Here is a 22,492-nt window from a genome sequence, read left to right on the forward strand (position 1 = left end):
ATACTCATTGCTAAGTGAAATATCTTATTTTGTGGCCTTACTTATAACAATTTTTATATTTAATTTAAATTTATGCATTGTTTGCCTTTATGGAGTTATGTTCCTCATTTATTTAATAAAATACCTTACTAAATTAATCCTTAATACATTTTGGGCATATCATTATGTGTATTAATGTTTAAAAATATTACATTTTTAAAAAACGTAAATAAAAGTGGATTTCTACTTAACCATTGGAAAAAGTGGGTCCGAGGTTGCGACCATCTGAGAATCCCTTCTTTAAATAAAAAAAAGCACTGTCAGAAAACTGCGATGGGCAGAACAGCGCCTCCATCTGGCTTTAACGAGGCACGTGAGAAAATGCACAACATGCGCAATGCAGGATGTATCCTGTTTGTGTTTGCCAATAGACATGTATTGAAGGAGTCTAATTATCGTACGCTTTGCGATTTTTGGAATGACTGATTTTACAGAGTGTGACGTTATCATACAAACACGATCATTATTGTACACCTTGCCAATGCTGATTTTATACCGTACCTCAACTATTTACAGGAGCTTGTCAGGATAGGTCAGTGGTTCTCAATTCTTTGCTCTCATGCCCCTTCCAGAGGGACTGAACATTTTTCAGATATGTGGACCTGGAGAGCAGAAAAGCATATGGTCAAAACGCATGTCGAGTATGAAAAATGCGCACATTGGCAGGTCTGCACTAATACTGAAAGCCCCCCCAACCTCTCACGCCCCCCAGCACCTCGCCGCGCAAAACTGGAAACAGTGTGAAAACTAAGGAAAGCCAAAACTAGTCCAATCTGTCATGCTGAACATGACATGAAACGCTGGTTATGCGAGGGGGCAGTAAGGTGTCTTCAATATTTCTAATCTGATATCACACCTCAGGAAGAATCACTCAGAGTCGCACGCAGTATTTTGCGGTGTTAGTCTTATTTTGAAGAAACAGTGTTTGTCTGTGAAATGCATCCGGTAATGTGTTCATTACGCGACATGAGTTTGAGGGAAGACCTGCTGCTTATTTAAGTATTGGCTGATATCGGTATCGGTAATGAAGTGCTAGAAAATATCAAATAGCGGTAAGAAAGGCAATATCGAGCATCTCTAACAACCATTAAACTGAAATAGGCTGTTCATCAGCTGATCAGCTGTGCCATTCTGGTTAATCACCTCAGAAATTGGTTCGGGCATGCTTGATGGCAGTATTTCCAGGAGGCTTATGGGAATGTTGCTCCAGGTGGTGAAGATGGCTTCACGGAGGGCATCCACTGGCTGGAACTGATCCGTTTTTGTAAACTTCCCTTGCCATCCATCCCCAAAAGTTCTCAGTTGGGTTTAGATCCGGGGAACACACAGAATGGTCCAAAAGAGTGAGGTTATTCCTCTGGAAGAAGGTTAAAAAAGCCAGTCATTACCACACAGACGAGGGCCTTCCGTCATGAGCAACATCTCCACATAGCCAGCTGCTGTTTGACGCCCCTGCACAAGCTCCATTGTTCCTTTGAAGGAAAAGCACCCCAGATCATGTGTGCGTCCCCCGTGCCGTGTGCAAAACATCTCAGGTGGAATCTCCTTGTCATGCCAGTAATGTTGGAAGCCATCAAGGGTACATTTTCTCTCATCAGCGAAAAAAGCTTTCTTCCATCTTTCAATGTCTCATGTTTGGCGGTCTGGCGCAAATTCCAAACGGGCAATTTTGTGGCGTTGAAGAAAACGAGGCTTTTGAAGACATTTAATGCTCTTAAAACCCTTCTCTCGCAGATGTCGTCTGATGGTTATTGGACCTTCATTTGGGCCGAGGATCGTCCCGTGTCTTGACAGACAGTCAATGGGATGTGGTGACATTTTTTTGAGTCTACCACTTGACTTTTTTGTTCCATAACCCTCAAGATTTTTTAAGAAATTTCAAATGACTGTTTCACCGTGTCCAACCTCAGCGTCAACAGCTCACTGTGAGAGGCCTTGCTTATGCAGCTCAACAATCCAACCGCATTCAAAGAGAGAAAGCTTTTTTGGCTTTTGCCAACAAGAGATCATGACGGTGTGAATACCTGATAGAAAATTACTTTCAATCCACATTTTAGACAAGATTTTGGCCTTTGGCCTTTTTATCTATTTCAATGTTGTTTTGCATTTTGAAGCTCTACATAGAACCTCCTTAAAGAACTTTGCCCATCATTCACAATCATTATGTGAAACATGAACACATATTTGTTTTCCTCTTCTGTGGGTTCTAACAAGAGAAAACAAGTTAGCATGAGCCAGCTAACATTGCACATCATGGCAGGTACCTATTATGACTGTAAAGCTCTAAAAAAAAACCCCTAGAAAACACTAACAGTGTTCCATTTACATAACTGACCTGTATATTAACCAAGCTACAGGAATATTGTTATCGTAGCGGGACAGATGGAAGAGTGGATACTACTACTCAACAAGATGCTCGTTTGCTGTCAGCCTTTTATTACCTGAGGACTGGAGCACAAGTCTTGTGATGGAAGACGCAGCCATGCCAATGACAGCGGACATTGGAAGTGTCGTCGCTGTTTCTATGCTGCTGTTGTTGACGGAAGTAGCGTTGGCCCCTATGGGCTATGTCAAATGTGCCTAGGAAAGAAGTTCCGGTAATGTTTTAAATCATCAAAATACAGCAAAGATATTACATGTTATCATCAATGTACTTGTTAATGCATGATCACAGCATGTATGTAAAACGTTGTTTTTTTTTTAGAGGGATTTATAGTCGTAATAGGTACATTTCATGACTGCAATGTTAGTTGGCTCATGCTAACTCGTTTTCTCTTGTTAGAACGCACAGAAAAGGGAAAGAAATATGGGTTCATGTGTCCCATAAGGATTGCGGATGATGGCCGAAATTCCCCAAAAAGTCCAGTTTTCCTTTAAGATCGAAAAGGCAAATTCTTGCAAATATTCAGCTGTTAAAATTTTGATCAGGAGTGTATTAGTATTGAGATTATGAAATCTGTTATAACATCAGCTTCATATTCAAATCCGAATTTTGTATTTTTAGCATCATGATCGTATAATCTTTGCTGACTCCTAGTAGAGCCATGGGGTGGTTACATTTTTTCAAAGAAGTGAAATTTGACCAAACAATAAATAAAAACTTGCTTCCCATGAAACTTGGCCTTGTTTGTCTTTGTTTTCGTTTTTCCAGCAGGCTTTAAAAATGAAAGATTTTTTTCTCATCTTGCTGACCACAGGAACCAGCCCGCCCACTCTTGCAGTGCTTCCCGCTCAACACCCCCCCCCCCCCCCCCCGCCCCCCCAATCTCACCTAAGGGGTCAGTGAGACACAGATGGGTTTGTTCTGATACATTAGTCAGATTGAAATCACAACCAGGCTTCATAAATTCATATTCGGGGGGGGGGGGGGGGGGTTGGTCACGCCTTTTAGCATAGTAACTAATATCCGTATCAAGCCGCTCTGCCCTGGTGTCCTCCCAAATTACATTTCTTCATACATGATTACATCTGATTGGCTGCACTCTGCCTTTGCATCGAGTTTTGTCTGGAATTGCAGTCTGTGTTTATCTGACTGAGGAGCAAGTCGTCAGTCCTGTGTGAAAGGGGAGATGGCGTGTAACGTTATTAAAGAGATTGGGCATTTTCTCTGACAAACACATTAGTGTTGGTGCGCCGTTTGTGGGGCTGATGATATGATCACGGAGTGGGCGCAGAAGAAGAAACTGATGGCCGGAGAGAGAAGGAATCGGGGGAGCAGATACTGTATATACCATGCCTGTGGCTCCAGTGCCCCCTAACACAAACACACACACACACACACACACACACTCACTGTTTCTGTTCTCACGCTGCCCCAGGGCAGCTACGTTCATCTGGCTTCCTAGCTTGGTCCTAAGACGCCCCCATAGATCCACATTAGTGTGTGTTTATTAAAACCTTCCCCACACCCAGCTACTGTGTGCTGTACTGTGTGTGTGTGTGTGTGTGTGTGTGTGTGTGTATTTGCCACAGGCTTCCTCTGTTGTTCCACTCTCCGACAACATCACATAAACTAGGAATTTTTACTGCTAAAGTATACACTGGAGTCCGTTTTTTTTCCACATTTTTTGGAACAAAGACGCATTAGATCATTTTTGAATTAACTTGGTCCACATCGACTTGTCCGCTATGTTTAAACCATACAGGAGTTTGACTCTTTTGGTATTGAAATAGTATTACGTCATTCAGATATTTTAATGATTAACAAATGTTGCCTTTTCTCCGTTTTCTTTTCCACGCACTACGAGGAGGCACCGACTCCAAAAACGTGCATATTTAAACACTGATTTATTTTTCACACAGCCACTTGTCAGCTCTCTCTTGATGCGAGCATGTGTAATTCCCCAAGCGCTTTTTTGTCTTTGTCGTGTAACACGGAGGTTCACGCATCTTTATAGATGGAACAAGTCACCTGGGAGAGCAACAGCTGCCAGCAGTTTGAAGTGGCTGGGGAATGATTTCTTTTTTTTTTTCCCAGCCATGACTTTGAATACTAATTATAAGAGAAGCTTACTTCGCATTTTTAATGTGTTTTTAAAAAAATATATATATATATTTTGTGAGCAGAGCAAAATTGCATCTTTTATTGTTAAACAAATATATAGTTACAATAAATTAACTGGGCTGCCATCAAGATGGGAGAAAAATGATACATTATACAAGTAACACATTGCCCATTATTTATACACTTGACACATTTTGTCCAAAGGTAATTGCTGTTTAATTAGTAATAGTATTTACTTTTTCCTGGCATGAATGATTTGGCTTAATTTTTACGCCGGATGCCCTTCCTCACACAACCCCAGTTGGGAATTGAACCCACGTGACATATAATCGATTGTTATATAATTGATATAATTAATAAAATCAGTTTAAATTTTTATACCTGAGAATTTGGAGGAAAACACAATATTATGACTAACTATAAATTGCGTACACATTTGGTCTCGGAAAGTGACCGAACATGAACTAGCTATTGTATTGAGTAAGAACCTGCTAGCCTCTAGCTAAGGCTACACTGTAACTTCAATTCCATCTGTTCATCACTCATCTTATATTCATGAGAGGTGACTACATACATTTTATACTTTAAATGTGTTTAATAAGTGTGTGAGGCATATTTAGAACCTAAACCTGGATTGTGTTGTGGGTAGTCTTGGCACGTAAACACAGTACTGGCGGGTCTCTGCCGTATCGTTTACCCATCGTTATTCCGTTGAGTTCTTCAGGAGTGCCTTGAAGGCAAGTTGTTTTGTCTCGCTGTGAGATGCTGCCAATGAAGCCCGCAGGGAAGCCACAAATGGAAAATAAAGTTGTCAGTTGAGGATGTCACATGATAGCGAAGCAGAGGAGGGAAAGAATTCAATAACTGGTACAATTGCATTGACGTTGTTTGTTGGCTCCATCGTAGTTTCTCTTTATTTTACACAGCCCACTTCCTGCGCAAAATCTGCCGCGTGTGCACACAAATCCCCCTCCCCGATCTGCCAGCAAGTTCAAACGCGCCAACTTCTCCACTTTGACCGCACACCCAAGAGGGAGAAGGCGTCAATATATAGCTTTTAAGCCATTTGGAGTGCCATCTCCTAATGTTTTTTCATATGGATCGTGCAGGAGAGCCGTAACTCACACCGGAATCAATATGACATGCAATGGGAATTGTTCTTTGCCATGTAATGCACATATGCATATTTCATGAGTTAATGCATCACTCACCGTTCGTAAATAATGCACGCGCACTAATGCCTTTCATCAAATGCTGCTCATCAAATATCAAGCAGATTTTTGGTCAATTCCTCAGCGTGGCAGGAAACAGGAGACGACAGTGCGAAGCTGAGAGAGGCAAATCCATGAAAGCAGAGTTGATTAGTCAAAGAGTAACATATGGTCACTCATGTACAGACCAGTTATTGTCATCCATTATGCAATCAATGGAGAAAAGTCAATCTGAAAAAGATCATCTTGGATGGCCGCAAGTGTGGACGTTTCAACATCTGATAGATTTTCTGGGGTTATGCTCCAGCTTTTTTGGTTTTATGACACGCGCACACGCACACGCACACGCACACGCACACGCACACGCACACGCAAACACGTCAGCCACAAATCGAAGTCACTGTTATGACCCGAATGTGCCAGATCATGCCTAGCCATCAATCATACACAGAGTGACAGAACTTGAAGAGCACCACACACACACACACACACACACACACACACACACTGTTGCAGTACAGGTGTGGCAACCGCAGATGAAAGTAAATAATTATTCCCTTGCTTTCTTCCACCCCACCCCTTTAAAATGGAGCAGCTTGCACTCAAACTTCCTCCCTCTCACATCCCATTCACGTCCACCGCCCGCCAACCCCCCCAACCCCACACCCAATTTTCGAGTCTACATCAGCCACCAGCATCACCACCTCTCTCCTCCTCGATCTCCTTCTCTCAATTAGGCCAATGCTTCCAATCGTAGACATTATCTGTGCTGCCCATTTATATAATATGACTCCAAAACGCATTTGCACAATTTTCCAATTACGGTATTATGCCTTGAAGCTTTCCTTCCTGGTGACTCTCTCATTTCCACCCTCTCACTCAAACTGCTCTTCATGTTTGACACCAGCAAAGAGTCACCTTGCCCATATAGTCACACACAGAGGATGGGAGTTTGCGATGTTTACATTGTTGTGGTTTCAGTAATGAATGTTTTTTTTCTGACAATAGGCAGCAAGGTGAAGGACAGGAAACCTCTATAGTATGGTCCAAGTTCATCATGGCCCGGTACCGGGCCGCGGCCCGGGTGTTGGGGACCACTGATCTAAAATACAAGCACATACAGCACACATCATTCACTTAAAAAAGAACATGATGGAATGAATACATTGTAGTGCATTAGGATCAAGAGGAAAGGTGACCTAGTTGTTAGTTGTTCTTATACATAAAAGTAATTTTTGATAAAAAAGTTGATTAAAATTAAAAGTTTGTTAAAATTTATATATATATATGTTTTGAAAATAGGCTGCTTTTTTTCCGCAGAAAACACATCATTCACCCTAAGTCGGTAATCATTTATGATCATGTCGTTATACAGGTCAAATGTACAGCATACATGTACCACAGTTTAAAAAAAGCTCACAATTTTGACATGTTTATGTTTTTATTAGGGCTGTCCGATAATATTGGAAACCGATAATTATCGGCCGGATATTAACATAAAAATGTGATATCGGCCAACATCGGTATCGTTTTTTTCTCTACATTGAAAGCGGATATAGAGATTTTACCATCAACATCACAGAATTGCAACATCAACATCAACAACATTGAATCATGTAGTTAATATTGTGGCTGCACTATAAGTGAATACAAATTAATGTACTTACTTATAAAGTGCTTTTCTACAAAGAAATTTAAGTTAATGCCTCTCGTTTATACATTCACACATGCACTAATATATTTAGGAAACAGCTATGCCCCAAAAACAATGTATTTGATCTTCTCAAATGGCTAAGATAAGAACTTTAGTGTTTTCATGCAATAAAATAAGAATATAAAATAAGAACATGAAAAGTTATCAATCCAAATAATAATCAGCAAATTCATGTATTTTAAACAATACTTCTTTAACTAAAAAGAAAATTAAATCTTTCCCAAAATAACATAAATCAAGTCATAAGAAAGACCAATGTATTCTTATGTAAAATATGTAATACATAAATTATCTACTCAGAGATGGGTGGAGTAGCCAACAAAACAACTGTACTCATTTAAAAGTATTGTTACTTTACAACAATTTTACTCAAGAAAAAGATATGTGATGTTACACGGCATCGGTATCGGTATCGGTTGAAATCGGAATCAGAAATTGAGAGTTGGACAATATCAGCATATTGGTTATCGGACATCCCTAGTTTTTATCTTTCATGAATAACGTTTTTCCATAAAGCACAACCGGAGGTTACGTCGCCCGTCTATTACGCCATCAGCAGTTGACTCTCAAAAAAGGTTAACACTTGTTTTAGAATTATAGTTTTACATGCATAGAACAATTCTAAGTGCATATAAGTTATGAATGAAAGGGCTACATGAACATTTAAGGTTTTTAATTAAGGTTACTACTGTTCCCAAAGACACAATGTGGCAGCGCATGGGCACATGGGCACCATTTCCCTGTTTTGTCAGTTATTTTTTTAATCCATTAGTGTTTCTCATTTTGGGTTCCTGTATTGAGAAGAGAAACACTACTGAATTCAAGAAACAACAGGAAGGTGGCAGTGATTGATCTCGCTGCCACATCGTGTCTTTAGGGACAGTCACATCAAGAATCACGTCTTCAGTGAAGGTAAAAGCAAACTTAAATGTTCGTTTATCCCTTTTATTCATCACTGTATCAAATTGTTTTCTGCATGTAAACCTATCATTCAAAAACTATGCAAACGTGTTTTGTGTTAACATTTTTGGCTTTCGAGAAGGCATTTACGTTATTTCTTATGGGAAAAATGGATTTGGTTAATGTCCATTTCAGTTAGAGATAGACGTTCTGGAACCAATTAATGACACCACAAGGTTTTACTGTATTTTATTTGGTATACTTAAAAATTATTGAAATTCATATTACAAAATATTTCGCAATTTAAAAAAAACAACTAAAAAAAGCACCCTGAAATGCTACGGTACGTGGTAAGTAGGCCACAGTCTTTTCTCTGCAGTTGCAACATTCATCTCTACCCCATATTTTCATTGCGGGCTAAAACTCATGAGCTTTGCATTAATACTGTTTGGTATCAGTAAGTTGACGCCGTCTGTTTTGATTCTAAAGAGCAGCGCTCCAGGGTGGCCCGAGAGCTGAGTGGCCTTTTGTATCAATTCCTGGAAATCCAAGCCAACACACAAGCATCGCTGACCACCCATCTGCAAAATAACTGACCTAAATACTGCCTGTAACATCTGTGGGGGCAGAAATGGCGGATGCAGAGGGAATGTGAGCGTGCGTGCATGTTTGTGCACGTGACGGCATGAGAGTAACAACATATTGTCCACTTTATATGCTGAACTGAAGAAGTCACAACAAAAGAAGTTTTAAGAAGAGCAGTTGGGAGCAGCAGCACGGCCACTTGTCAGGTTGCATTAGACGACGCCTCACTTGGGTGACTGACCTAAACATGTGACCTCAGGGCTGCCCTAGTTTAAAGGCTGCCACATGAGATTGGCTGTGCTTCAGTCCTCTCTTCAGAGTATTGCTGTTTATGCTTTGGGAATCAACTATCATGCACATTTTTGCAGCAGTAATAACAGCTTTGGGGGAGCATGGTTGCCAGGGCGACTAGTTTTCACACACGCAAGAAGCTGACATCAGTCGAACATGGTGGTGGGGAGCATGGGGGGTTGGAGGGGTGGGCAAATTGAATATTCATGAAGGGCAGGGACTCATTTCAGCCCAATAATCACACACGCACACACACAAACTCAGAAGAAGCACACAAGAAGTACAAGGACTTTTTCCATTTCAGCAGGCACATATTCATCTCACACCTCACTGCACTCATTCATATCAAAAGCGCGTGCTCGTAACATACAACATCTGAACACACACACACACACACACACACACACACACAAACATACACACAAGATTTTAGGCCACGCTCACACCATCTCACTTAACTAACTCTGGTAAAGATAACATCTGATAAACATTAGGGCTAACACTTCGGTGGCATTCGTTTCTGCTTCCATAAGCTCAATTAGTGCCTCTCTTGTTTCGTTATGAAATAAAAATGTCTGCCGGCTAAATGTACCATATGCAAACCAAGCAACGGGAAGAAACAGATGGTTCCTAGATGCACTGACAGCTGGATCCGTGTTCATCCCGACATTGTTCTATAGTGTAATTATTGAGCAGGCCCATTTCAGGAATCTTGCATTGTTCTGCTAGCGAGGAGCGCTGACGTGGCTGCAAAGCAGGAGGAGGAGTGGACGGCGTGATGAGAGGATGAACTTGGAGGGGATGAGGGCAGCCAGTCAGTCTGGACGTTTGGCACTGAGACAGCGGATTCCATTTCCATGCCAATCTGCCTTGTCGCTCTATGAATCGGACTTGACCTTCACAGGCTGATGAATCTAGAAGCCCCGGGACTGGGCTTTTTACCTCAAACCAGATACGTTGCAGCGGCACACAAGCATACACGATGGGAAAAACATTTATGTGATAGAATGAACCACGTCAGAAAAAAAAAGTCTCATAATTTACTGTAAAGGAGTGATACAAAGGATTGAAAAGAGAGCAGATTGTCTTTAGAGAGCCAACCCTCGACGCAGATGGCTCTGTTTTTCATCTTCGCTCTCATGAGATCTCATTTTCCGAGCTCCGTTCAGCGATTTCACTCGTTTTTTCACCATTTGAGTTTGTTTCTATAAAACACCAGCACAATCCAGTTCAACAAAACAAATAACAAACAAAACTAATTACTCTCCAAGGCTGTTCTTCTCTTAGGTTGTAAACCTCCTCCGTTCTTATGTAGAACTCCAAGCATTCAAGGTACCCAACCCCCGTCCTGTCTGTTTCAAGCCACGCTGAAATAGACCTATAGAAGTCGGCTAATGAAAGTGACTCGGGGCCGTCTGGTTAATTGAGCACCTTTAACGAGTGTCAAACTGTGGAGGTCATTAGACCGGGGGCTGCTATGGGTCACCGCTGGGGTGAGATGGAAAGAAAGTAAGGGAAGGAGACAAAAAGGAATGATTTACAAAAAAAAAACTGAGTAGGGACGTGTAATCATAATGGCACTGCGCAAACAGCAGTAAAAGGACCGAAAAATGAAGTACGGTGCCTCATTTTGGTGGAATCTTGTAGTTTTTGAATGCCCCAGTTTTCATGTGATTCAGTTTTCGACAAAAATATTTGCCTAATTTTTGCTTCAGTTCTCGTACACTGTGTTCATTGTTCTATTGCGCGTAACCAACTCGTATTTCACCCTTTGGCACGTTGAAACTTGTGGTATTAATAAAGATGTGGGTGGTCTACTCTCACATTGTTTGTTTATTCAGCCATCTTTGATAACACACCCAACAACAAATCTCACAGTACTTAGTTTACACAATTCTACGGTATCCTGTAAGGCTCATTCATTTGATAAAGTCAAGTGACAATGTTACAGACACAAGCTCGTTTGCCCGCGTATCATTCCACGGACTCGAATGCCCAAACCAAGAACTTTGATGACTCAGTCTTGTCGTGTTATTAATACAATGAGTGAGTCCAACTGTGTTCACAACGTGTCTGTCTTACAACAAGGACCTGTTGGCCTCATCTCCTAAGTCATTGTCCCCTGGTTCTGTGGCCCCTCTATGACATAATTACCTTTTTTTCTGTTCTTTGAGAACTAACAGTTACAAAAGAAGTCAAATAACAATTGCTGCCATCAGCCAACAACATCCATTCATCCATCCATCCATTTTCTTCCTTTTATCTGGGTCCGGGTCGCAGGGGCAGCAGTCTCAGTAGGGAAGTCCAGACTTCCCGGTCCCCGGCCACCTCTTCCAGTTCCACAGGGAAGACACCGAGGCGTTCGCAGGCTAGCTCTCTCCCTCCAGCGTGCCCTAGGTCTGTCCCGGGGCCTTCTCCCGGCTGGGCACGCCCGGAACACCTCACCAGGGAGGCGTCCGGGAGGCATCCGGAATAGATGCCCGAGCCACCTCAAGTGGCTCCTCTCGATTTGAAGGATCAGCGGCTCTACTCTGAGGCTGAGCTGACAACAAACATAACTAATGCTCATGCATGTGTTTCACGAGGCGTACTTTGTGTAATCAAAGCAGGAAGAGGGCGGGATATAATGCTTGCCGCACATTCGAATGTGGGTGCCCTTTAGGCAGCTGGGGAACCGATTGCAAATAGTCCCTCTAAGTACTGGTTCAGGCTCCATTTCAAAAGTACCGGTATGGCACCGGTATGGGATAATGTGTAAGTGATACCCAACCCTCGTCCTGAGCTGCACTGCTATATGTTTGTGCGCCTGCAGTGTGACGGACGGTGTGGCGGGATTTGTCCATGTGCACCGCCTCGGGCCAGCACCTGTCCTGCTAACTATCGCTGACATAGCGGTCTGACTAGTGGATATTCTGTCATATCTACCACATCCTGATTTGCCCTACTTCATCTTTCCACCAGCTTCATTAGTTTTTCTGCCTCCGTGGCAGCTGGCCCATTTTTGATAAAATAAATCTAATAAACAAGTCAGGGGAAATAGAAAAAGCTTGAGTAGTTTGCAGGACCCTGCTGAGCCCTCTGTCATTTTCCATCTCTCCTTCAGTCCCGTGATTTAAAAACCAGAGGCAGTAAATGACCGGGATCATTGAGCCTGTCATCGCTGATGAGATTTCTACTTTCTGATGATCACGGCTTCCCCCTGAGAGGCGTGCGTTTACGGCCTAATTTCAAAAGCATATTGCAAACAAACACAATGTCCTTGTGCCTGGATTTGGTGTTCCGTTGCAAAGTTCCTCAAGGGTACACGCACACTCGCTCATACATGTGCAGGCACGTGCACACACCTAAAGCCACTGTGTTATTGGATTGAAATAGAGCCCACCATTCATTTCCTTGGAGTATTGATTGAATCAACAGCGTATCATGTTGGGGCCCGTATCATTTGATGCAACACACACTGGAGGCAGCAAAAAGAAGCGATCCATCACCATTTAGCCGGACAGGCCTGTGTAGTCTAAACACGGAACCATTACGCATGGTTTAACATGGACACTTTGACCTCCGGGAGGTGACAAGGTCAATGACATCATTAGACAGGAGTCGCTCTGTGTGCTGGAGTGAGACTAATTGCTATCAGACCTCATTCGCAACTAATAACTTTTTAGATTTCTTCCACTTCTATCATCCACTTCTAATATCCTGACAGATTTGTTGTGGCTTCCAAGGCAACACGGGGGAGGCTGGGATGCAGTTTGGTGCTACCTTAGCTCTGCAGATCCCTTCATCCCGAGGCTCTGTTAATCTATTCAAAGGTGGCTAAGCTTACAAAATAGCTCCAGGGTGATTTCCCACACATAGATAAAGCCCACACTTGAAATCACTTTCAAAGCAGGCGCTCCTCTCTCGATGCTTTGAAGCCCAGAAGAAGAGCTTGAAAAAAAAAGCAGCACATGGGACCCAGACGTCTCTTGGGTTGAACAGAAATATTAAGACTTATCCGTCTGATTCTGAGCTTCCATCTCTTAATCGAGCGACACCAACCCGGGCTCGCCCCGAGGGCGCCACACACACAGCCGTCGACCATCGCGGCTTTGTCAGCGACCTCACTGGACCATGAACGCAGACAGAGCACTCTGGAATGTCAGCGGGGTCAGTATTGACTTGGCGCTCAAATGGACGTAGATGCACACACGCACATCCACTCACACACACACACACGAGGAGAGGAAACTTGATCCAATGACACAGGAGCTGCCTCAGTGTGCGGCTAACTGCCTTATCTCGCCCTGGCCGCGCTCCTCTTTCCTCTCAAAATTCTTTCAGGTATTTGGCTGAGACCTTTTCTTTTTGTCTGGCCTTTTCAAAGACTGCTTTATGTTGGTGTGCTCGCTACTCCGCTCTCCTTCCTTCGCTCCATATCGTTTTCTCTCTGCACAAACTTGCCATCACATCCTTCTATCCCCCCCCCACTCTAATTTCCTCCCTATTCCATCTGAAGAGGTTGCCACCTGCGTGTGTGTGTGTGTTTTTCCAAGAAAAGAGGGTGAAGGAATGATGCAAACTGAAACCTGTGATTGGTTCTTTGTAATAGAGTGAGAACATCTTAGTTTGAAGAGACGGGTGGAGTGTTCCTGGATGGCAATGTGGGTGGATTGCAATCAGCTTGCATCTGTGGAGGGCTGCCCAGCATCCTCAAAAAGGCCCACACTAATCTGTCAGGGGATAACTATGACTATAGTGATCACACTTCACAAAGCAATTGCACCCTGCTACCTACACATATGCTCTTTGCTGAGATGATCTTTGATTTTTTTTTTCCCAAGTACTCCTATGTGAATACAATCAACACAATACCTGTGCAGCTTTTGGAGAGCCTTTGGACTAATCAGCTCTGACAGGTGGAACAAAACAATTTAATACAGGGCTGATTTCACATCTGAGCGGTTCGTCATTTACATAAGCCTTCACAGTCTGCTCAGTGAGCTGCGACAGGCATGTGGTGCGCCCAGAGAGACCGGAAGGCTGTTCCAAATATTCTACCACTGACCTCATCAAGGAGACGGCTGTGCATGCTCCAGAACATGCAACGACTCATTAGGGTACACGTGCATGTCTCACTATGCTTCCATCACTTACATACATGTACTGTAGTACAAATGTTACCAGAAGTGTTCCTGTTGGAGCCTTTTACAGGGCAAGGAACCATATTTGGTAACTTAAATCAGTGAAAATGGACACAGAAGTACAACCACATGTTTCCTACCAGCCAATCAACAAGGAAAGGTGATGACAGTGAAAATGTTCAAATTAAACAAATGAAGTTGTGTGTACCTTACTATTAATATTCAATATTTATAATGATCAGTATTTTTCAGAAGCTATTACTTGACTTTAATGATGTTTTAATGATGGTCTTTTTAAAGCTTGGTATTTCATTTTTTTTTATTCAGATGAAATAATTATAAAATAAAATAATAATAACAGTAATATGAATAATAATAATAAAATAATTTAGATAACAGTACATTTTTAAATAGACATTTTTATGGGCGTATCAATTACTCGTGGATTTTCACCATTTCACCAACACTCGGGGATCGACTCTATAAAGCACATGTGTCAAACTCGTGCCCTGGAGGGCCGAGACGCTGCAGGTTTTCCCTCCAACCAGTTTCTTCAGCAGGTGATTTAATTGATTAACTCCTTCCCTCAAATTGAAGGTGTTGATCATTTAAATCACCTGCTTTAGTGACTGGCTGGAAAGAAAACCTGCAGTGTCTCGGCCCTCCATGGCACGAGTTTGACACCCCTGTTATAAAGTATAGTGGAATGTCCAAAGTTGAATGCCTCTGAAGTTGTACTAATTTAGAATTCAATGAAAATTGTCTAGCAAAAAATGTCCAAATTTGCACATCAATCTTGAGGTTGAACTGCCTTCGCTCAGCGAGTGTCTCAAGCAGTGGTTCTCAACTGGTGCGTCTGGGCATAAAAGTGGGTCCCAGACAGCCATACAGAAATTATATTAAAACATATTTAACATTTTTTTGGTCTTATTTAGTGGAATTTTCATGATTACTTTTACTTGACACATTATTTGATATGAGTCTTAATGTAGCATGGATTATGTGTTTTTATGTTTAAAAAGATAGCATAGGATATATAGTTTTAAATGCTGGGTTTGACTTCAAAAGTAAAATATACGGCACAGACACACCTTCTCATTAAGTGTATTTTTGTGTACTTAACAAAAAAGTGTGAAATAACTCAAAACATGTCTTACATTTTAGAAATGTATTTCATGTCTTTTTTTGGATAGCGCTGCAAACCCTTGTGGTTCTCTCAGTGATGGTTTTCACTTCACAGGTGTGCCTCGTCATGGTTAGTTGGTGGAATTATTAATGGGCTTGGGAACATCAGTTGTGTTGTGTGTGTCCAAACTTTTGGCCTGTACTGTACATTAAATGTGGGTCATGACTTGATGACCATGGGAAAATGTGGGTCCCAGGGTGACACCAGTTGAGAACCACTGATCTGAAGGATTAACTCGACAACAGTGTTTTGCTTTTTCTTCCTTGTTATACTGTAGAAGCGTATCGGTCCTGACAGAAGAATAATGTGTTTGCAACCACAGAAACAGAAATAGAGTAGTAGTAAGAAGTAATAATACTTAAGAATGTCAAAAAGCTATGTTTAAAAGACATCTTATACCTTCTAAGCAGTAATCTTCACTCTCCTATTCCACATATTCAGTGAAAACTCGTTTTTTGTTCGCTCCGCTTTTCGTAGAATTACATCTTTTTTTGGTTCTCGTACAGTTTTCATACGCCCAAAGACATAACAAACTAGTCCGTTTGCCCGCGTATCATTCTGCGCAACTGAGCACCAAAACAAAGCATCCACGCGATGGCGACTCTGTCTTCTTGCTTTTCTAAAATGGATTATGACCGCTAAATAACCAACTATGGTTCCAAAGAAAATTGCGAGTGCCAGCACGTTGATAAAGAAGATGAGAAACACTTTTTAATTCAAGGAATAACTCATTGCAGAGTAGTGCACAAAGTGGTGCACGTGTGGCCGATCTCACCAGGATGTACGGGACGTCTGGATCAACAATAACTTCAATCCTGGCAAAGAAAGGGGACATGTACAAAGCTAATGTTGCAAAAGGCGTAAAAGTGTTAATAAAACAGAGATCACAAACGATCGAAGATGTTAAGAAGTTGCTATTGTTGTTGTGAATCAACAAAAACAGTTAGCGGGAAACAACCTCTCCTCCATCCTCTCCCCTCCTTGTATGCCACAAAGAATCTTCGGTAAAGGTAAAAGTGATGTTAAATGTTCATTCATCGATTACCGTACATTAGTCATTCATATGTAGAGTATTTCGCATTGTTTTCTGTATTTAAAACTATAATTATTCTCAATTAAAAAAAATTTGTTAATATTTGTGGTGGTACTTAAATGTACAATATTTTAATTATGGAAAAAATTGCTGTAATTTTATACATTTTTTTAACGGATTGCTAACAAAAAAACAAGCTTTCACTGTACTTGTATAAAGTTAAGAACTCGTTTTTACATTGCTATGATGGTTGAAACTTTTTTGCTCTTACTTTGAATTTGAATAATGATTTTATGATGGCGACATTGCAGCAGATTACTTGAATTTCCATTATGGGAAAAATTGTTATCAGAAGTCGAGCAGCAACCTCAGAGGTTTCACTTTCTAACCACCGCATGCATGAGACTAAAACGTGGAGTGTAATTTTCCTCTGTCACTGGGAATAATTATATATAGTCATTATGGTATTGCTAAAATAAACAATACAATAATGGTCAAAGACATCTGCACAGTACAGTGCACACACACACACACACACACACACACACACACACACACACACACACACACACACACATTCTAGTGTCCTGTGGTTAGCAGTGAGAGGAAGCAGCGGTGCGTCTCTCTGCTGACTTAATGTCTTTTAACAGTTTGGCTTCAGGACCAGGGGCTGGCCAGAGCTGCGCTGGAGCCAAAACTGGGCCTGATCATCTGTGACGGCAAAAAAAGGAAAAAAAAAAGCCCGGGGCAGAATGTGAGTGTGTGTGATGTCCTCTATCTCACTCGACTTCCCTCATTTTCTCTATTTCAGTCTCTGTGTGTGTGCATGTGTGTTCATGAAGTGTGTGCACACACTACTCACTGGTGGAAGCTGGAGGGGACAGAAACACCAGCGGGCTGAATTACGCCAGCCAAAGCCATTGAGAGAGGCATTAAAGTGACAATAGAATATTTACGGCACACACTGCTGGTTCACTCTACTGTCTAATCTGCAGCACATCAATATCGAAGAGAACACTGGTAGCACACAGCAGTGCATGGTCGGGGAAATTAGCCTTCCGGTGGTACTGCTGACACACATTTGCACGCACACGTCGTAGAAAGTCCTAACTGGGAGTGACTTGAAAGCAAACACGGAAGGATTGGGAGCACAAGCAGGAGTGGGGAAATAACTGCTGCTCTGCTTGGGTAAGTTCCTCACACTAGTGAGAAGAATAGATTGCTGTTTGCCCGCGTGGAGCGTCTACCTCTCGGGTGGCCTAACATCAAGCCAAGTCACCTTGTCTTTTAATATCACAGGAGGTGCACCGTATGAGTGTTGGGGATTAAAGAGACATCATTTTGTCCTTCTGAGTGTGTACTGGAGTATATTTGGAAATAATTTAAAGTTCATAGCCTGGAGGCCTAGGGTTACTCCCTCCATCAAAGGGTCACAGAAAAATCTGCATCCGATCACGCAAACATGTCAGCGGGTTTGATAACTTTTCCCCTTCAAACCGCCATCCCAGTGTTTCACAGCCAGTTAGATCCCGCTCACATGCAAGACAGACCCCTCCCGTCGTGTCTCGCTTTCACTGTGCAGAGCTGCCAAAATGGCCAACATATGTTTGGAAAATGAATGTGCTAGGAAAAGGTCAAACAGCCATGCAGTACACCGCTTTGGGTCGCTTTGGTTAAGTACAGACCACCTCATCTTCCCCCTGATTATGGGAGCTGCTTGCTGTAGCTCCGTGCTGCTTTTTAAATATTTCATATCATTTATAATTCACTAGCGCCGGAAAGTTAAGAGCACTTACAAAAGGGTGTAATTTGAGAAAAGAAACAAGTGGAAGAGGAGGGCTGCATGGTGACAGTGATGTATTTAAGCAGTGCTGATTAGAAATGTACAAATGCAAGTTTCATGCATTGGAGGAGAAACGGAGACAGATGTATTGTGTGTTGTTGTACAAGGTTCACCAGAGAGTTGGAATATGTTGATGTGCAATTCATTAAGGAGCGTGGCCTTTATCAAATCAGTCACGTTATTCAGTATTTGGAAGTAAATGTTAGGATCTCTGGGAAAAAAAGTGTGCAGTCTTTCTGCAGCTGCGTCTTCAAGTACGTGCTGTAGACGGAGAGCTCGACAGACAGACCTTATTGACTCCATGTGGGAAATGGTTGAGGTTAGAAATGACGAATGAAGCAATATGCACGGCAGAAATCCATTCTTATAACACAATAAGCCAACTCTTTTGTAAACCGCAGCCATTTGCGAACAACAAGACAACAACTTGCAGCACTACAAGTGACCAGCAACACAACAGCTAACAAACAGCCGATACACGCAACTCAGTATTTGTTGAAACGTTGTAAACAAAACATGTTTAAAAAATCCCCTGGAAGGAATTAAAGACACAACAAAAGATTGTGGTTAGATGAGTTGGTTTGTTGCCATATGTGCAAGGAGCTACATTTGATCATCTTCAGCAGTGGTCCCCAACCTTTTTTGACCCACGGACCGGTTTGTGTTCCCTGAAACTAAGACAGGAATAACACCAAATTAAAAGCACAAAATGAATGCCGACCCACCGTCCACCTGTTCAAGTTCTAGCCAAGTTTTTCCAGAGAGATTATTACATGGCTGTTTGACGTGTGTGGTAAAAGGCAGTGCGCTAGCATGAATTAACTTGAGAAAAATGTGCACATTAGCACTCAATAAGTCATCAAAACTTACCTTTATGCATTCCCACATAGTATCAGCATTTGACACCAAATATGAGGTAAAGGAAAATGGTAAAAATACAGTAGTAGTCTATCTGTGCGGCATGAGATAAAGTTAGCACACGCACAATGGACATGCGTCATGTGAGACGGATGTAACAGAGAGAATCTGGCCACTTTTCAAAAATAAAACATCCCAAAAAAATGAAATAATGGAAATAATTTTTTCTTTCTGTGCGGCCCGGTACCAAGTGACTCACGGCCCGGTACCGGGCCACGGCCCTGGGGTCGGGGACCACTGATCTTCAGTAGAAATGGATGACTTACTGTGGCAGTAGAACCATGTGACTTCTCCTTGTAAATAATTAAGTCATTTTAAATGAAATGAAAGTGTTTATACTTTCAAATACTGGTATTGTGGGCTTTCTAACAGTAGTACATGTATCTTGTACATTGTAGATATAACAACAAGTATTTAGAAGTTATTAGCAACTTTTCTGAGGAAGAAAATGCCTATTTTTGGAGAGAAAATAAACTTTTCTTTCCAAACATTTTTTAGGCCACAAATGCTGAATCGCAAATGCGCGGGGATTTACTGGAATGATTAAAAAAAATGTGGGTTGTGAGCAAGAATTTGACAACCTGTTAGCGACCTTGTGTTTGTGTTTGGTTGTGGATGAGCCATCAACTAAATATAACATAAATATAAAGACGTATTCCTCCTAAATTGCTCCCATCCTCTTCAATTACAATGTTCCTGAGGCTGGAAAAGGTTAGGGACGCGGTGGATTGTTTCCCAGCGCGTGTGACTGAAACAAAACGTGGAACAGTAGCGTTCCAGCTGTGAGATGTTCGGATCACAAGTGGAGTGGCACTGTGGCACGGTGGATGTGTGGATGTTGACCAACCACTCATGACACATGAAAGAGTCCAGCCTGCTGTCTGCTGTCCTTCATTAGAACTTGTCTGGGATGCAGCTGGCTATACTTACCTTTAATAGTGCTGATAATTAGCTCTGCCATTGGACATTCTCCTGACGTAAACACGCTGCCACTCACACACACCACACTTTTTTTTGGGTACATGGAAGGGAATCATTATCAGGAATAATTTGAACGCAATTTTGAGGCTCACCTATTACCTCTGTTTTGGTTCCTCCTGGTCATTAGCGGAGCTGTCAGGAAGATTGAATATTACACATTTAGAGGGGGGTCCCTGACTCCAGGTGTCAAGAGAGGTTAGGTAGAGCAAACGCAATGACAGACTATCACACATGCAGCCACCGCCTGTCCCCTCAAGTGCAAGCACATTTAGGTTCCATGTTGAAAAATGAGTTTGGTTAGTAATTTTGCAGGTTTGTCTATTTATCAACAGGGTTTTTATGGTTCTGCTTGAGATAATTCTCAGTTCAGTGAGGTAAAGGAGGCAGTTCAGCACGTCTCACCACTTCTTTTCTTTTCCCATCAGGGGAAGATTAATCACTGTTTCAGGAGCTGCACTGAGAATATCAATAACGGGAGCAATTATGAATTGGAGGCGCGACCATTGTCTGTGCAAGACTTCCTCTTTGCAGGATTAATTATGCAGCTGCCTTTTACCTGCTGATTTTATTAAACCTTTCATGTCCTAACTTCTATCTGTTCTTTAAGCATTAATATGCAGATCAAAAAAGAAAGTGATTTTCTCTGGCAAACAGCGAGGTCATGCTTCAAATTAACATGCGACTAATCTACATAAAATTGCAGCAAAGACACACGGTAGTCTCTTTAGAGTCCACTTGGCAATGACAAGGTTGAGTGGGCTTGTTGTTATAAATGTAACTCTATTAATTTTGAATGAGTACATTTCATCTTTATGGCGTGCTATATTTTGCCTAAAAGGTGACGTGTGTGTGATTTACAACTCTTTCATTGATATCAGTCTTTTTTTTTTTTTTACTTCAGTCACTCAAGTCAGCTATTAAGGTGAAATTGAAAGGCACGGAGAGACATCTTTGCCAAAGTCTGAGGGCTCACAGAGAGATAGTGATGGAAAAGACACTGCCAGGCCGATGAATAATCTTCCTGACTGGTGTTGATATTTACAAGCAGAATACGAATGCCATTGTCTCTATAGATCATCTTTTGGTCCCATTGTGCCTGCTGCTTGCCTCTGTTTTGTATTCTTGCAGCGCTTTAAGGGTAAAGCAGATAAAATTAAATCATGAAATCATTACTTGAGAAAGGTCACAACATAAATATTTCATCATCTGATATTTTCTAGCTAAAATTGAGTTTATGCTCGGTGATGTTAAGGGCGTGTGAAAAGAGAAATATCATGCTACTGTGTTTTTATCGCAGCTGGGAGCAGTCACACTGTTGATGTTGTACATCAACTCAGACAAATGTTTGGCTTGCGATGGCTTGACTTCTTTGGAGCGTTAAGGTCCAGCTGTCTTGAATTTATTAATACTTTTTAACACTTCAAACAGATCAATAGAACCCCATATAAGTTTGCATTAAACGGTCTGGTAACCCGAGTGTCCGCAGCGTGTCGTGGGGTGCTGAGGCCCGCAAGTCTGTGTGTTCTGGTTCTCCTCGACACCCTTCCCATTCTTAATGATCAGGATTAGAGAGGCTGGGGCCTCTACTGTAGGAGGAAGCAGCTGCTTCCATGCTCATTATAACCTCACAACTCCATAGAGTAGGAACAGCTGGAGCACACGTTTCGGAGTGAGAGAGCTGGATTGGACCAAGATCTCATGTGGGAATAAACATTCCACTGTGAGCTGCAGCAGATGACAAGTGGAATTTGGGTGAACTGACTTATGCATTAACAGAGCCATTTGTTAGATCTTTTTTTTTGTACCTCTTTAAAATGGGCTAGCGAGAGGTTTGTACATTTGTTTGTAAATCAGCAGGATTAAAAACCGCGTGCACACGCACGAGATGTTTTAGAGGATTGGCACTTACTAATTAGGAGCCCATTAAATTTCTGTCTGGTTAAAATGCTGTGCTTTTGATTGCAGTGTACTAGTTACTAGGCAGAACTGCACAAAAGCTACACACATATTTACTCAAAAAAACTTGCAGAGGTGGCACATACAGTATGCTGAGCAAGAACCAATTATATTGTGCCTGTGAATAGTCGCATTCATCCAGGTCATTGTATTCGATGGCAACTGGACTGAGGTTGTCTTGGAAGACATCTCGCCTCATCTGAACAGG

This window comes from Dunckerocampus dactyliophorus, chromosome 11, assembly GCF_027744805.1.
Source record: "Dunckerocampus dactyliophorus isolate RoL2022-P2 chromosome 11, RoL_Ddac_1.1, whole genome shotgun sequence".
NCBI classification, from domain to species: Eukaryota; Metazoa; Chordata; class Actinopteri; order Syngnathiformes; family Syngnathidae; genus Dunckerocampus; species Dunckerocampus dactyliophorus.